This window comes from Gobio gobio (genome assembly GCF_949357685.1).
Source record: "Gobio gobio genome assembly, chromosome: 15".
In the NCBI taxonomy this organism is placed as follows: domain Eukaryota; kingdom Metazoa; phylum Chordata; class Actinopteri; order Cypriniformes; family Gobionidae; genus Gobio; species Gobio gobio.
The window spans coordinates 39,993,983-40,007,532 of NC_137108.1; the positions used below are offsets into that span (position 1 = coordinate 39,993,983).

General features: G+C 36.4%; 1 protein-coding gene across 1 annotated transcript in view; it reads right to left on the reverse strand.

The window, feature by feature from the left end:
* cpne4a (copine IVa) overlaps positions 1-13,166 on the reverse strand; it is a 102,465-nt gene extending 89,299 nt beyond the window's left edge. Inside the window, exon 1 of the mRNA XM_079836117.1 lies at positions 12,934-13,166. The gene's annotated coding sequence lies outside the window, so the exon portion shown is untranslated. The remainder of the gene's footprint in view (positions 1-12,933) is intronic.
* Positions 13,167-13,550: the final 384 nt, after the last annotated feature.

The following is a 13,550-nucleotide window of genomic DNA, read 5'->3' on the forward strand; positions in this document are numbered from 1 at the left end:
CTGCTATGAAAGAGAACAGTTGAATGGAAGGATAATTCTCAGCCTATGCAAAGTCATCCATCACTCCCACTGTATCGCACTGACAGGTGACAGCCTCATACATTATAGGTCAGCAGCGATAATACGGAGGTGAGCGGTTCTCTCCCTCAATGTATGTTTGCAAACTTTTCAACACTGATGGCAAACTACGTCATCAGTCTTTCATCCTCTGGATGCTATTTTTGCCACTTGAGTGTTTTCTCAGCCGTTTTCCCATCTATTTCTGTCTCTGTTAATGACTCTCACTGAGCCTCTTCATATAGACACACACAATGTTTGCAGCAGAAACACAATTCTCAAGAAATCTTCAATGCTAAATTACACTCGATTAATTACACTTGATTAAAACCCTTCTGATTGGTAAGTAAATCTAAATACGGTATGTTGTTTCATAAAATAAACTATATATACTTTTAACACAAATGTATAAATTTTGCATATATAATTACAGTTTATACTGTATATCAGTTTTCACTTTTGACAACAGGACAGAAGATTTGTAAATACTTGTGCATCTTTAAAGTTGAACACATTTTAGAAGCTATCAGTATATTTTGCACAAATAAACCAAAACATACACTATATTGCCAAAAGTATTGGGACACCGCTTCAAATCATTGGATTCAGGTCACTTTCATGGCCACAGGCGTATAAAATCATGCACCTAGACATGCAGACTGCTTCTACAAACATTTGTGAAAGAATGGGTACTATTATGGGTACTCACAACTAATATTCCACGGTCAACTGTTAGTGGTATTATAACAAAGTGGAAGCAGTTGGGAACAAACAGCAACTCAGCCACGAAGTGGTAGGCCACGTAAAATCACAGAGCGGGGTCAGCGCATGATGAAGCACACAGTGCACAGAAGTCGCCAACTTTCTGCAGACTCAATAGCTACAGACCTCCAAACTTTGTGTGGCCCTCAGATTAGCTCAAGAACAGTGCATAAAGAGCCCCTTAGTTCTAGTAAAAGTAACTCTTAATGCTTCAGCATACCAAGACATTTTGGACAATTTCATGCTCTCAACTTTTTGGGAACAGTTTGGGGATGGCCCCTTCATGTTCCAACATGACCACGTACCAGTGCACAAAGCAAGGTCCATAAAGACATGGATGAGCGAGATTGGTGTGGACGAACTTGACTGGCCTGCACAAAGTCCTGACTTCAACCCGATAGAACACCTTTGGGATGAATTAGAGTAGAGACTGTGAGCCAGGCCTTCTCCTACAATATCAGTGCCTGACCTCACAAATGTGCTTCTAGAAGAATGGTCAAAAATTCCCATGAACACACTCCTAAACCTTGTGGAAAGCCTTCCCAGACGAGTTTACGCTGTTATAGCTGCAAAGTGTGAGCCAACTCCATATTAAATATTAAATCCCAAAACTTTTGGCAACATAATGTATCCTATAATAATCTAAAATCCCCCAGAAAACCTCATGAAATGACCTCCATAGAAGGCAATAACCTCAGATGGCCCCCGTGGACCTGCTCCACTGCTGACTACCTCATTTGTGAGTGCTCTCTGACGATACACAAGGAAGCACTGAGCTATTCAATCAAACTCCATTAAAATCTAATGGTGGCAGTCATTGGTTCCTTATGGCTTTAAAGACAACATTAAATAAAAATGGACCCATTTTCTTTCTGAATAAATAATCCTGGTCGTATTTGGCATGATTTATCAGTGCACAGTATTCTAAAGAAAAGCTTGTTTTTATAGTATTTCATCAAAATATAGCACCATAGTTCACAAGCTGTGACATATAGAGTTCTGGTGCTTATGCAGCTGAAGTGAGTTTGAATCTATTTTCTCAATCCCCCATCTTTATCCCATATATCTACTATGAATAAAAGTGGCATATAAAGGCCAGAAATGTAATAACTTTCTTTGCCTCTGCAAAGGCCTATACCAATGCTGTGTAGGTGTTGAAAAAACAGTATAAGTTTTAATATGACAAAAAAAGAAAACATGTCCAGGTGTCCATATTTCCAGCCTGGTCCTACCAGACTCTCTTACATTTCATTTGTACAGAGAGTCTGGCCACTCTCCATTGACACGCGTTAACTTCCTTGAAGGCGGGAACTCTGTTGAAGTTTAAAATTTTGGATCTGCCCAGAGCCACTATGGATCTACCATAACCAATCGCTTACGTTTGTTCATGACGTATGTCATCTCAAACTAGCGCACAACATCAACGTCATCGTTCTCCCCCTGTTTGCTGATTGAACCGGTAAAAATTTGATCGGAGAAAACCAGAGAATATACCGCAATCCCAGAGGGAGTACTGAAGGAAAATGAAAATTGAGCGGAAGTACTTAGGAGGGCGGAGCCAGCCTACCATATTTCATCCCCAAAACCAAAGAGAAAAATAGGAAATGTTATTTTGCATGAGAATTATGTTTAGATCCATTAGGATTTTTTTGTTGTTGCATTAAACACATTTCATCTCTCAAATTTTTCTGAGATTCACCCATTAACCAATAGCAACATGTTCAAATGAAGCATAATATACATTATACCTTGCTAAATGTTGTATGTATGTCTATGTATAATGCATAAATAGGTAAGTAGGCTGATTCTAGATCTAATACGTATTATCTGAGGTAGACAAGTGAGAAAGATAGACAGGCTTGGTATCCCTAATGGCTTCTAGAACATGCTGGGAATAGAGATAGTGCTGAAACCCTTTCTCAGTATTCATTGACGTGTCTCAATAGAACAGCCTCACAGTGGAGCTGCAGGGGGCGGCAGGTAAGCAGCGCTCCTGTGACAAACTCCACCGCTACATGGTCTCCTCCACTGCTGGTGAGAGTGAATGAGAATTTAAGGAACTCCCAGCAACAACAGCTGTAGTCATGGGGCAGGATGCTGTCCACCGATCTGACAATGTAGTGCTTTCTACAACATTTCTATACAGCATCCTGCTTGTTAAAGCAACGGAAGTCAAAATGTTTCATGCATCATAGATTTTTTCAGAGGGTGGAAGCAGGGTTGAGGAACAAGGCAGATTTTCTTTACACTGTTTCTTGGAATCCACAAAGAAATCCCTCAATTTGCCACACAATCCCTCTGGCTCCCAGTTAGCCATTTGATTTGGCAGAACTACGAGACTGTCATTGCCATTATCATGATTCAGAACCCCTTATTTGGCTTCATAAAATCCACCAACAGACAAAAATCTCAGTGCTTAGATATTCAGGTATTTGTATGGCAACCCAGGCTTATTGGAAAAGCTTGCCTGTGGCAACATTTCGGCAAAATTATATCACATTGCTTGCTTCTTTTATCGTGACTTGTGCACTGTAACCCCAAATAAGTTGGCAAAACTCAACAAAAGAAAATTGAGGTAATCAGTTAATACATAATGTAATCTCAATTTAAATATTTTAGTAGTGGAAATTTAGGAAATTTAAATCTAAAACTAGCTAATTCAACAAATGCTACTTGGTAACACAATACTTTGATAACATTAGCATAGCATAAAAATTGCTGAAAGAATTGATGAAAGAGTACGGCAATATAGAACATTTAACATATACGTGTTTTCAAACCAAGCTCATGCTCCACTCGTCACTATGATGGTAAACCCCACAGAAACTCTTCTAAATTAGCATAGCAAAACATTAAACACTACTAAATCTCACACTTAATACTGCACAAAAAAACACAACACACTTAATTTTAGCATGTACTCTATGTTTCGAGTGCCATGGCAAAGCAGGCTGGGATATAACCCAGTTTAAGGAAAACTTAAGTTTGTCTAAATTAAAAGAAACAAGTTCATAGAACTCAAAACAATGAAACAAATCAAATTACTTAAAATGTGTCAGTTTTGTGAACTCAAAGAGAAAAAGAAAGTTCTAAATACTCATAAAAGTTCATTTAATTGATCTAATTTGTTTAATTTGAGTTTGCCCTTCTCAAACCAATTAATTATTTTAAGCGTTAGGGTTTACAGCGCACAGGACTTGGACCCGAGCTTCGCATCACAAGTGCAGTGCTGTACCAGGTGAGCTACCGAGCAAGTTTACTATGTCAGCAAAGCCAAACATATATAGAGCTTGATGTGATGCAAATGTCAAAATATATTAGTTTAAAAATCATGTGCTAAAATAATATAGCAATGTGCGAGGACCCGTAATAAGTCTTTATTAATCGAAAATCTGCCCCTTTAATAATAATTTGTGTGAAAAGAAATAGGAAATTGCTGTTGTTTTACTGCCACTAGGATTGGAAACTGCATTGAATTGTATGTATAGCTACGTTTTTGGAGTTTTGCAGAAATGTTTTTTCAATGAGCTTAGGTTGCACTTCCAATATGGTCAAAAGTTCCTTTGAAAATCCCCAAAAATCCTCAAACACTGAAACTAAAAGATCAAAATTAACCAGAACTCAAAAAAGATTAAAAATGAAGATTTTGTATGATTTTGTGTTCCGAAGAAAACGAGTAGATTAAAAGAATCTTCATAGACCTTTTTCATACAACAGTTAAGACTTAAGGAATATGGCACACAAGTCATATGGAACATGTTTTATACTTTTATGGTCCTTTTTTGGAGCTTGACAGCCTGAGTTTACTAAGAACTCTCATTCTATGATCCATGTGAAATCATTTTCGGTGTTCCACAGAAAAACTACATAGCTTACGAGTCTGTTATGAGTAAATAAAGACTTGATATTTATTATTATCACTTTCCTTTGTGTAGTTTAGCAGATGCTCATATCCAGATATCCAAAAAAAAAAAAAGGCTTCTGTTTTCATATGTAAAACTGCCAAGGTAAACAGATGGCGAGCGTACTTTTCCGAGCGGTTATCTGCTAGCCGTAGCAGATATCTCCCTTGACAAGTATTTTACAAGCAATTACCTGGCAGCAGCACATTCCGTAGGCTTGTCATACAGTAAAACATATCAAGTAACAAGTAAACAAACAAAAACATTGCACAAAGGGCAACAGCTATTCAGCAAATGATGAGCTGATTTGGATTACGCTGGTCACTTTGACAGGCAACGTCTACAACCTGCTTTTATACTGTCATGAGTTATTACAGGTGTTTCTTGAGATGTAGCGTTTATTACATTGGCTGAAATACTTCACATGTGCTTCAAGATCATAAATAAGTATAAACAAAATACAGATTTCCAGTTGAACCCTTCTATCATACCTCATATCATACAGAATTTCTCCACAGGGGAGCTGTCAGCATGGATATCCCCAAGATTCCCTACGTTTCTTCCTTTTAGAATGCAATTCAATTCAAGGAATAATGTACAGTGCTTAAATGCTGAGCCATTCTTTGCAGTCCAACACTACTATGTTCATAACGCTTCGAAGCTTCATGATGCCGTGTTTTGAAATCGTCATCACTATATAAGTCGTTATTTAGGGTTTTTTTGCGCACAAAAACTATTCTCGTCACTCCATAAAGTTATTGTAGAACCACTGTAGTGAGATGGACTTTGTAACGACGTCTTTAGTACCTTTTAAGGGTCTTGAGAGTGTACCGTACATTGTGCCAATGGAGGCCTTATACTAAAATATCTTCATTTGTGTTCGAAGATGAACGGAGGTCTTACGGGTGTCGAACGACATGAGGGTAAGTAATTAATGACAGAATTTTCATTTTTGGGTGAACTAACCCTTTAACTTCAGACACTAGTCTTAAATCCAACAACAGCACAGTTTTCAAAGACATCAACATGTACTGACAGCTTAAAATGTTCAACTTTAAAGATGCACACAAACATTTATGAATCTCCTGTCCTGTTGATACTAGTGGAAAATGATGTTACACAAATTTACAGTATCGTTCAAAAGTTTGGGGTTGATACAATTTTAAGAGTCTTGTGGGCAGAATTAGTAGCACCCTTGGTAAATATTATCAAAGATGGCTGTAATAATACATCTGCATTGTTTATCCTTTTCATCTTTCATTAAAAAATCTAACCTTTCATTGAAGAAACAATTATGAAATACATTATGAATTACACATTATGAAATACATGCTTTTCCCCAAAACACAATTATTGGCACCCCTAGAATTTTTTATTGAGTAAAATATCTCTGAAGTATTCCATTAATATTTACATGTTTAGCACCCCAGGGGGACTAGGAACATGAAAATGTCCAGCTATGAATTCTTGTTCCACGGGAGTATAAATATTAGGAACCGCGAAGGCCAAATTCCCTGAATCATTCATCACAATGAGTAAAACCAAAGAATATAGTTCTGATGTGCAGCAAAACAGCGTAAGAAAATAGCTAAGGCAGTGAAAATCCCCATTTCCACCATCAGGCCAATAACTAAGAAGTTCCAATCAACTAAAGATGTTACGAATCTGCCTGGAAGAGGACTGTGTCTATATCGTCCTAATGCACGGAGAGGAGGAGAGTTTAAGTGGCCAAAGACTCTCCAAAGATCACAGATGGAGAATTGCAGAGATTAACACCACAATAATCGAATCAACTAAACAAACACCTAAACAAAACCTAACCTCACAAAACACCTAAATAACCACAAGTTGTTTGGAAGGGTTTCAAGAAAAATCCTCCTCAATCATCCAAAAACAAACTCCAGCATATTCTGTTGTCAGACACGACTGGAACTTCAAAAGGGACCTGGTTCTGTGGTCAGATGAAACTAAAATAAGAGTTTTTTGGCAGCAAACCCACCAAATTTGGTGCAAACAGGGATAATAAAAAAAAAGTACCCCATGCCCACGGTTAAGTACACTGCTGGATCTTTAATGTTGTTTTTTTGCTGGAGGTCCTAAACATCTTGTTCAGATATATGGTATCATGGATTCTAGCAAATACCAACAGATAAAAAATCCAGAAATCTTATAATGCGCTGTGGTTGGATTTTCTTCAACACATAAATGTGCACATAAATCACAAAATCAACACATAAATGTGTCACTGAGCACAAAACGAAGCTTCTGCCATGGCCATCCCAGTTCCCTGATCTAAACTCTATAGAAAACGAGTGGGGTGAACTGAAGAAAAGAATCACCAACATGGAGCTGGGAATCTGAAGGATCTGGAGAGATTCTGTATGGAGGAATGGTCTCTGATCTCATTGTCAGGTGTTCTCCAAACTCATCAGGTATTATAGAAGAAGACTCAGAGCTGTTATCTTTTTTTTTTTTTTTTTTTACTTCAATGAAATGTTAGATTTTTGCAAATTCTTTGAATGAAAGATCAAAAGGATGGATTCTTTGATACAGTTCAAACAGCATTCATTTAAAATAGAATATTTTTGTAACAATGTAAAAGTCATACTGTTACTTCTGATCGATTTAATGCAAGTATTAACTTCTTTTTTAACTTTTGAATGATAGTGTATTAACAAAACATTGCTCCTTTATTTAATGATGGTGAGAGTCCATATTTATAAACAAAAATCAAATGAGACTTATAATAAAAGTAAATCATTTGCAATCTTTGTATGGTTAAATTGCATAGAAAAGGTCTAGAAATTAGTTGCATTAAATTCAATCGTGTGAAAAGAAAAATCTGTTTATTGAACAATGAATTCAATATGCCATGAACCTTCGTAAAATGATTTGAATATATGTCTCTAAAGTTAAAACTTAAACCAACTTAAAAGGGGAAGCTGTCAAAAACAAATTGCATGCTAGAACTACACTTTACATATGCATACCTATAAATATTAATGAGATCATGTCAGTAGGTAACATATCACATCCAGCCGCACACAACATGACAGCTGACACAGTTTTGAATGTTGTGGTGATATGTTCCAGGTAATAGATTCAAGCAATAAAGTTATTCAGCCTGTTCAAATAATCAAGATTGAAGAGTTCTGTGTACAGAAGTGCACTTAAAATCCCTGTTTGAATTATGTGGGCTCTATTCCTCCCCAGTCAGTTTCTTTGTGCTATGAGTAATGGGTTTATAAACAGCACAAAGCATTTTGTTTAAACCCTTCATAATGATCTCAATGTAAAAATCAGCCGTGTTGATAAATGAACCTGTATGTGTGAGGTGAAGCCCACCATGTTCTTTCCCAGCAGGAACCAGCTCTGGGTACTTAATCATTTCTGCAGAGGCAGAGGCCACGGGTCGTCTCCAAAGCCTCGTGGCTTTGATTATCCTTATATTAGAGTCAGAAAATGTGGCTTGTTGGAGTTTATAGGATTTTGTCAAGAAGCAATACAAATAATATATATGCAAATCATGCCATGTTTGCCAAAAAACATCAACTTGATTTCAACAACTTGATGACTTAAGGCGGTGGTTCTCAGCTGGTTTTGCTTCACGAAACAGAATTTCCAACACAGCGCAAACAAGTGCCTTTAAATCAAACATTGACATTATTAATATTATGCATAGCCCCACCAATATGCTAAATTATACATTTTGATACTTCTCTTGACTGTCAAAGGCTCCCCTATCACTGTCTTTTGAGATCTGAACCTGCATTTAGATTTCTATGGAATCCTGTTTCCGCCAAGAAATAAAAAATAAAATGTAATTACGGCATTTTATCTTACAATTCTGACTTTTTTTCTCACAAATTTGTGTTTAGTAGCAACCCATTCTCACTCCCAAGGCGTCAAAATCCGAAGCATGGTCAAGTGCCTTTCGTGTCACAACGAAGACGCTAAAGTCACCCCTAGGCGTCACTATATTGACACGCTGGGTGCTCCATTCATTTCAGTTGTTTACCCAATGCGTCAGATCAAGACGCATTTTATTCTTTGCATTTGTAAAAGCAGACATGATTTTATTCATATTTTATTCATATTTAAAGGTTACTTTTATATTTTGGAGCAGCTAACCCAACTCCTACCCTAAACCTACCCACTTAACAATACAAAACACGTAACAGGCAAATACAAGTAAAGTCACGTATTTATTGCAAAAACTGACCAAAAACAGTGTAAAAGTATTATCTCATGTTGCATTCCAAGTCTTCTGAAGTCACACGATGTCTTCATGTAAAGAACAGAGTTGATCTCAATGTTTTAATCGTTGAAATGATGATCCCGCCGTTCCGTGAACGCGCTCGTTCATTTCTCATTCAAATAATACACACGACTCTTTAGCATGACGCGATTGGTCACAAGACACACGAGAGCCAATTACATTTTACAATCAAAGCTGATGTAAGTGAAGTTTTAGTAACTAATTTCGGGAGGAGCACGTCCAGATAATTAAACCTAAACAATGGAGCACGCCAGATAATGTAACCTAATCAAACCCAAGTGGAGCACCCTCAGATAATTAAACCTAATTAAACACATGTGGAGCACATCAAGCCAATCGATTTAATCAAAGATAAGAGGTGTATATATACAGCATATTTACCTTCTTTCGTTGACCGTTTTTATTTTTAGCATCCCTCCACCACCCCATCTCCTCACTTTGATTTAATAAACTCTCATTAGACGTCAACACAATCCATAATAAAATACAGTCTAGTTCTAGACTATCTTTATCATGGTTTACTCTGGGTTCGGGCCAAAATTCAGAGCCCGGAGCCCTCCCCCGGACAGCACGCCAAATACGCATAATCTTTACTCCATTTAATTTGATGTAAGTGTGAACTCGTGAATGACGCAATTAGTCACGAGACATACGAGAGCCAATGCAATTTCACTATGAAAACTGACGTAACGGACGGCAATATTTGAAATTTAATGTGTTCATGATTTTCTGCGGATGGAGACGCTGATCGCTTTTGGGGATTTCCTTTACACAAATCAATCGCTTGGCCTCGGAACACTTGGAATATTTGTACTTTTTAAATAAATTGTGCATGCAGTCGTATCTGTCTGTTATATCCTGTATTTTATATCATATAATACACAATTGGGTAGGTCCAGGGATGGGATGGGGTTGGGTTAAAACGTTTCTAGATAGCGTAAATAAAATTATGCTGGCTGATTAAATTGAGAATCACACTCCAACATGTCATAATGGCAAAATCATAACCCAAATATATGATCATCATGACAATAATGTTCCCATCCTCAACGCGTCTGTGTCTGACGGCAAAGGTTTCGCATTGAAATTAATGGAGCACTCAGCGCGTCGATATAGGGTGCCTTTAGCGTCTTTATTGTGAAGCGGAAGGCACTTGACCATGCTTCGAATTTTGACGCCTTGGGAGTGAGAACGGGTTGCAACATCTCACAATTCAGATAGAAGCTCTGAATTGCAAGATATAAACTCGGAAATTGCAAGAAAAAAGTCAGAACTGTAAACCTATAAAACGTTATAAAGTCCACAATTGTGTAATTGCAAAAGAATAAAAAGTTGCTTACAAGAATAAAAAGTTAATTACAAGCTTCCATAGATTACTGTTTTTTTTTTTTTTTATTCAGCATTAAATTGATCAAATAAATGCTGTTGTTTTGAACTGTCTATTCATCAAAAAATCCAGGAGAAAATGTATCACAGTTTCCACAAAAATATTAAACATTGGTATTAATAATAAATGTTTTTGAGCACCAAATCATCATATTAGAATGATTTCTGGAGGATCATGTGACACTGAAGACTGAAGTAAAATTCAGCTTTGCATCACATAAATAAATTACATTTTAAAATATATTAAAATAGAAAACCGTTATTTGAAATTATAATAATATTTCACAGTATTGCTGTTTTTTCTGTATATTTGATCCGATAAATGCTGCCTCGAGCATGAGACTTTCAAAAACATTTGAAAATTCTTACTAAGCCTAAATCATTGAATGGTATTCTATACACCCACTAAGCCACTAATGTGACATGAAGGACGTGTCTACTAAACGTCAGTGAAGTTTATTCGGGTTTAAAGCAAACTCTAATGATGACGTCTTGTCATCACATTATTGTTAAATACCAAGCATTCAGCATCATTTCACTTATGCTAAAAACAAACATCAGGAGAGCCATGTCAGATGCAACCTGTGAGACCCATTAGTATGTTACGCCTTTCTCTCAACATGATAACCACATTTTTCTCCCCATCTCTCAGCAGGTAATTTCCTCTCCATACAACCAGTGTGCCTAATTTCACAAACACTAGTAATGGCTCTCAACAGAGAATGAATGATGCAGTCGACTGGAATCTCACCAGAGTCTTGAATCCTGCCATCTCAGCTCATTCAGCCTTATTTCCAGTCATTTACAACAAACCAATTATTCACTTGGATGTGATCGTCTCATCAGCCTGCTCGATTACATGAGGATGAGAACAAGACCGCAGGCAGCTATTGAAAATGAATCAGCTTATTATTCTTGAGGAACTTGGCTAATTAGTTGGGACATAACACAATCTGTAAATGGAGAAGCATTAAATGGTTGTGACGCACAAGGCACCCATGAAACGGTAAGTACTGACATAATGGAAAAAAAAGATGGAATCCTGAATGGATCAGCCACAGTTCAGAACAAAAATGCATCAAACATGTTCTCAAGACATTAAATATATATAAGAGATAAAAGGAATGTGAAGATAGTAATGACATAAAGGAAAACATTTGAATGTTTTGAGATACACACTCCACAAATATAACCAGGATTTCAAGGAATGTTCTTGGAGTGAATATCCAAGACTCTTATATCCACTTGTGCTTGCCTGTATGACAATATTACTAAAAATGTTACTACAATATATACTTCAGTGTCACATGATCCTTCAGAAATCATTCTAATATACTGATTTGTTGCTCAAGAAACAATTTATCGCTTTAAACATATAATTGCTTAAAAACTTGCTGCTTATTTTTGTGGAAACCAGTCTACACTTGTTTTCTGGATTCTTTGATAAAGTTCGGAGCAAGTTCTAGAAATCTTTTGTAACATTATAAATATATTTTTCCATCACTTTTTATATATTTTATGCATCCTTGCTAAATAAAAATAACTAATTTCTTTAAATATATATTTTATAAATATTTCTGACCCAAATCTTTTGAAGGTTAGTGTATATGTAAAAAAAAAAATGTTTTTTTAAAAAGTTGATTAAAATATTACTAATAAATATTTTTAACTTTAACTTTTCATTGTGCTACTTGTTATTACAATTACATTGTACAATTTGTAAAGTAACATTCATTAATTTAATTAGTCACCAAAATGTAACATGGTCACTGTATTTTTACAGTAACTTTCTCCCAGACGTGCATATCAAATGCTTTCGTACAATATTCACGTAATACTGTTAAGGCTTGCTCATAACCCCATAACTGAGATCTCATGAACATCCAACTATGTTAGAAGTAAAACAAAGTCTGTCTACAGACATTGTGCAAGTAAAATAAACCTAGGATGGTCTCGTGCACATTTCTTGCTTAAATTGTTCACCCCCATCTGGACAAAGAAGGAATAGCTTCTTTATAAATAGTATATATATACACATAAAAACATCAAGAAAGGTCATTTTAAAAGGAAAGTTAAAGAAAAGTACGTGACCGCCTGCAGTACTTTTAAAAGTATAGCCTACTATGCACATATTTGCAAATCAAACAGACTTATGGTCATTTTAAGGCACTTGTATAGGAATAATAATGTTGATTTAATAACCGTTTTCCGTCCAAGTTATGCAGTTCAGTAGGCTATACAAATGTATAGGCCTGCAGTTTAACATATTAAACAAATAATAAAGTACATTTAATTAATAAAGGGTTTTCTTTTTGTTAATATTACAGCACAACATTTTACGCGGGCTTTCAATTGAATAATTAAAAACTTCCATGTCCATAAATGTCTATTACTGCGTCGGTAAACAAAGTAAAAAAAATATATATAAAAAATATATTCACTTCATAAACAGAGTATCAGACATTAGTGCCGCAACTGAAGCCTTCAGGTGCATCCCAAGTTCTCTACTACTGTAAGTCAATAACAAAAAAAAGCTCCATCTTATACTTTAAAGTGATTAATTTGCTAATAAAATCGCGCGCGTTTGTATGAGGCACCTGCGCTCGCGTGCGGTACAGCAGTGACAGATGAGAGAGTGTTTCACTCACCTTTAACAAACATGAACAATTATTCCAGGCAATTTGTTGCTTTGCAGCTTGTCATCAAACACAGAGCACTGATAAGACATATGCTCCACACGAGGATTCGAGCTCCATCCTCAAGCCGCTGTGCAAATGAGTGAAAGTAAAGTACAGCGCGTTCATCTCGCGCGCCGGTCCCTCCCCTTCACGCGCTACAGGAGAATCTTTCAGCGGTTACGCGGACTTTAGGGGAGGTACTACAGGTAAACACACTTGATTGTGCCCCTTCTCCTTAATTAAAATGTGGAATATAGGCTATAGGCTAGGCCTATATATGCACACACAAAAACGGTATTTTCTTATTTATTGCGGATTTCCATTCAAGTTTTCTAAACATGTTCCAAATTAAGCATCATCTTATTAAAACATCCTTGCTAAAAACGGATTAAACCAAACTGTTGCTGGTCCAGTCTAGACCGGCAAGTCAGATTTAGGCTGTATAAATCATATTATAAAACATTTTAGGGCCTACTTTATGAGCAA